At 46.9% G+C, this 5,000-nt stretch overlaps 1 protein-coding gene and 1 long non-coding RNA gene across 9 annotated transcripts in view; one reads left to right on the top strand and one right to left on the bottom strand.

Annotated features, from left to right (window-relative positions):
• The window catches only part of LOC127010146 (lachesin-like), a 108,583-nt gene that overhangs the window by 38,260 nt on the left and 65,323 nt on the right, over positions 1-5,000 (top strand). The window lies entirely within an intron of this gene.
• Positions 1,143-3,077, bottom strand: LOC127010166 (uncharacterized). 3 transcript variants are annotated; one of them, XR_007762972.1, is made up of 3 exons: positions 2,984-3,077; positions 2,730-2,779; positions 1,143-2,279 (listed from the first exon to the last, which is right to left on the bottom strand). It is a non-coding gene; the product is annotated as an uncharacterized LOC127010166 (long non-coding RNA). The 3 variants fall into 3 exon arrangements; XR_007762971.1 differs by having other exon boundaries at positions 2,934-3,052; XR_007762967.1 differs by having other exon boundaries at positions 2,959-3,052.

Genomic DNA, 5,000 nt, shown 5'->3' with positions numbered 1-5,000 from the left:
CTCTCTCTCTCTCTCTCTCTCTCTCTCTCTCTCTCTCTCTCTCTCTCTCTCTCTCTCTCTCTCTCTCTCTCTCTCTCTCTCTCTCTCTTTATATCTATCTATCTGTCTTTCTATCTACCTCTGTCTATCTACCTATCTTTACTTATCCTTTCTTTTGCGTTTTCATCTCATTGTTTTCCTTTCTCATTTTCTTTCTTATTCTATTTTTCTATTTTCTTTCTCTTTGTTTTACTTTCTTTTATTTCTGTCTTTCGTGTATAAATTAAAAAAAGATATATAATCGTTTCCTCTCTATTTTGTTTTCCTGTCTTCTGCTATTGTCTTTTTAGTATATCTATGACACTTTTTTATTTGATGTTTTTTTTTTCTTCGTTTCCTTCATTTGTTTTCCTTTCTCTCATTTTATTGTCTTTCTTTCATCATTTTCTTCGTTTCTCTTTTTTTTTCTTCTTTTATTTTCATTCATTCCGCACCTCATCTTCCTCTCAATCTCCTCCTCCTTCTCCTCCTCCTCCTTCTCCTCCTCCTCCTTCTTCCTCTCCTTTTAAAAGCACACTCTCTCACCTCCTCCTCACCCACATCCTCCTTCCCCTCCTCCTCCTCCTCTTTCTCCTCCTCCTCCTCCTCCTCCTCGTCTTTCTCCATCTCCTCCTCCTCCAGCTTTTATTGTTTTCTCGTATTTTGCTCTTTTCTCCTCCTCCTCCTCCTCCTCCTCCTCCTCCCCCTCTTCCTCCTCCTCCTCCTCCTCCCCCTCTTCCTCCTCCTCCTCCTTTCAATTTAGACGTTGTTTTCTTGTACTTCCATTATGCCCTCCTCCACTTCCTCCTCTTCCTCCACTTTCCCTCCTCCACTTTACCTCCTCAGTTCCTCCTTCTTCCTCAGTTCCTCCTTCTTCCTCAGTTTCTCCTTCCTCCTCTTTCCTTCCACTCCATTATACCTCATGTTATTTTTCCTCCTCCTCCTCCTCCTTCTCCTCCTCCTACATCTTATTTTTAACATTTTCCTCTTTTATCTTTCTCATCCTCCTCCTCCTCCTCCTCCTCTTCCTTCTCCTCCTTCTCCTCTTCCTCCTTCTCCTCCTACACCTTATTTTTTTCATTTTCCTCTTTTATCTTTCTGCTCCTTTTCCTCCTCCTCTTCTTCCTCCTCCTCCTCAGAAAACAACGAGTGTTACTCAACGGACAGCCTTCCGATTGGCTTCCAGTCACTAGTTGAGTGCCTCAAGGGTCAGTGCTGGGACCCATTCTTTTTATAATATAGAGTACTAGAGGGTCTGTGCGCCAGTCGGGTCTTTGCGTTAGGTCTGTGCGTTAACTCCCATAACACATAAACAGAGCGGAAATGAAGGGGCGAAGTTCAAACTTTCCCGCCAGTCCCCTGCCATTGTTCTGTGCGCGCCAGCGAGAGTGAAGCAGTGCGCCTTCCACAATACTGAGGGAATTTGTATTTCGCTAACTGTTTCGACAGTCCACATGAGTGTCAATGTTAGTCGCTGCCACCTAGTTTTGATACAAAACTAACATAACTGGTCAACGAATTCATTGTTACAGTGCATGACTATCAAATGGTTAAGGATAAACATGCCTAGTCTCAACAAATATGTGATGGCGTGGGTAGCGCGTACACCCGCCATAAATGGCCTTATGTGTGTAACGCGCCAACCAGCAACCTCGACCTCTCTTCCTACTGTATCACAAGCGCCTGAATCTAAGTTCTCGAGGCCAGAATAAGGAACTCCCACACCCTCAGTACATACAGGGACAGGCAGGAACTTGAGGGCCCTCGGCGGCAGGTTTCCCTCCCTCCGCGCCATCCTTCACTTCCATCCCAAAACTCACAAACACTGCGTCAGCGGCTGTCACCGCTTTATTCATCGATTTAATATCTCTAGAAACATTCGCCGCGCCTCCAGAGTTTTGAACCAAAACCCTGAGGCGGGCGAGGATGCCTCTGGCGCGGGGCTCGAAGTGGAGGTGGCTGCCGGCCCTGGCCCAGAAAGAGGCAGCCGGCGACACCTTCGCCTAAGAGGCCGCCTCCTCCTCGACCCCGGCCCCGAGACACCCCGTTTCGAGTGAGTGAGTCCATCGGTGTAGTTTTTTGTGTACAGCTTACGAGCGTATCGTTTCGCATAGCACGGGCGTGCAAACAGCACGCCCGTGAACAAGCCGAAACCGGTACACTATACGAAACGATACGCCCGTAAGCTATGCGAAACGATACGCCCGTAACCTATGCGAAACGATACGCCCGAAAATTATGCGAAACGATACGCCCGTAAACTATGCGAAACGATACCCCCTTAACCTATGCGAAACGATACCCCCGAAAATTATGCGAAACGATACGCCCGAAAATTATGCGAAACGATACGCCCGTAAACTATGCGAAACGATACCCCCGAAAATTATGCGAAACGATACGCCCGTAACCTATGCGAAACGATACCCCCGTAAACTATGCGAAACGATACGCCCGTAAACTATGCGAAACGATACCCCCGAAAATTATGCGAAACGATACCCCCGTAACCTATGCGAAACGATACCCCCGTAACCTATGCGAAACGATACCCCCGAAAATTATGCGAAACGATACCCCCGTAACCTATGCGAAACGATACCCCCGTAACCTATGCGAAACGATACCCCCTTAACCTATGCGAAACGATACCCCCTTAACCTATGCGAAACGATATGCCCGTAACCTATGCGAAACGATACCCCCTTAACCTATGCGAAACGATACCCCCGTAACCTATGCGAAACGATACCCCCGTAACCTATGCGAAACGATACCCCCGTAACCTATGCGAAACGATCCCCCCGTAACCTATGCGAAAAGATACCCCGTAACCTATGCGAAACGATATGCCTGTAACCTATGCGAAACGAAACGATATGCCCGTAACCTATGCGAAACGATACCACCATAACCTATGCGAAACGATACGCCCGTAACCTATGCGAAACGATACGCCCGTAACCTATGCGAAACGATACGCCCGTAACCTATGCGAAACGATACCCCCGTAACCTATGCGAAACGATACCCCCGTAACCTATGCGAAACGATACCCCCGTAACCTATGCGAAACGATATGCCCGTAACCTATGCGAAACGATACCCCCGTAACCTATGCGAAACGATATGCCCGTAACCTATGCGAAACGATGCGCTAGTAAACTGTACACAAAAAACTACACCGATGCGAAAAATAAACTCAACTCACTCACTCGAAGCAAATACTAGACTAGTAAACTCGGCCCACAAAACACTGGACTAGTAAACTCGGCCCACAAAACACTGGACTAGTAAACTCGGCCCACAAAACACTGGACTAGTAAACTCGGCCCACAAAACACTGGACTAGTAAACTCGGCCCACAAAACACTGGACTAGTAAACTCGGCCCACAAAACACTAGACTAGTAAACTCGGCCCACAAAACACTGGACTAGTAAACTCGGCCCACAAAACACTGGACTAGTAAACTCGGCCCACAAAACACTGGACTAGTAAACTCGGCCCACAAAACACTGGACTAGTAAACTCGGCCCACAAAACACTGGACTAGTAAACTCGGCCCACAAAACACTAGACTAGTAAACTCGGCCCACAAAACACTGGACTAGTAAACTCGGCCCACAAAACACTGGACTAGTAAACTCGGCCCACAAAACACTGGACTAGTAAACTCGGCCCACAAAACACTGGACTAGTAAACTCGGCCCACAAAACACTCGACTAGTAAACTCGGCCCACAAAACACTGGACTAGTAAACTCGGCCCACAAAACACTGGACTAGTAAACTCGGCCCACAAACACTGGACTAGTAAACTCGGCCCACAAAACACTGGACTAGTAAACTCGGCCCACAAAACACTGGACTAGTAAACTCGGCCCACAAAACACTGGACTAGTAAACTCGGCCCACAAAACACTGGACTAGTAAACTCGGCCCACAAAACACTGGACTAGTAAACTCGGCCCACAAAACACTAGACTAGTAAACTCGGCCCACAAAACACTGGACTAGTAAACTCGGCCCACAAAACACTAGACTAGTAAACTCGGCCCACAAAACACTGGACCAGTTAACTCGGTCCACAAAATACTGGACTCTAGACTCGGAGTGAGTGAGATTGGATAGGTTGAGGGAAGGAGGAAGGGAGATAGGGTAGATCGAGAGAGGGAGGGGGGGAGATTGGGTAGGTCGAGGGAGGGAAGGGGGGAGATTAGGTAGGTCTAGGGAGGGAGGGAGGGAGGAAGGTAGATTAGATAGGTCACAAGCAAAACTTCAGCATACTTTTATCATACGCTACCGATGTAAGTTTAAATATATATAAAGAGCATAAGGAGTCTGCAAGAGGCCGGTAGGTTTATACAAGATTGCTCCTGAAAACCTAACCCCACCTATTTTCACTACCCAAGAATTTATCTAATCTCTTCATGAATGCATCTATCGTATTGGCACTCACAACATGACTGCCAAGCCTGTTTTACTCATCCACTGCCTTGGTGGTAAACAAATTCTTGCCTATGTCTTTGTTGACTCAGAATTTATCTAACTTGAAACGATTACTACGCGTCCTCCCCGGCTCTCTTACCACCAGAACATTAATAACGTCCCCCTTATTAAAGCCCTTCATTGATTTATAAGCTTCGATCAAGTCTCATCGCACCCTTCAATGTAAGTATTTAAATCTATCCTCATATGGCAAGTTCCTCGACCCGTGAATATTTTTTTTTCCATCCTCCACTACACAGATCCTCCTCCCTCTCTCCCTTCCCGCCTTTCCTCCCACCGCCCTCCTTCCTTCTCGCCTTCCCTCACCATATATTCAACCGGTCACTACAACTGAACAAGGTCCCAGAAGACTGAAAGATGGCGAACGTAACACCGATTTTCAAAAAGGAAACAAAAGCGTTGCATTAAACTACAGGCCCATAAGTTTGACATCACTGGCAAGAAAAATACTCGAGAAGATTATTAGAGACAA

The sequence above is a fragment of the Eriocheir sinensis genome, chromosome 4 (assembly GCF_024679095.1).
Source record: "Eriocheir sinensis breed Jianghai 21 chromosome 4, ASM2467909v1, whole genome shotgun sequence".
In the NCBI taxonomy this organism is placed as follows: Eukaryota; Metazoa; Arthropoda; class Malacostraca; order Decapoda; family Varunidae; genus Eriocheir; species Eriocheir sinensis.
Note: the sequence above shows the minus strand (reverse complement) of the source record. Positions and strands in the feature narration are given on the sequence as shown.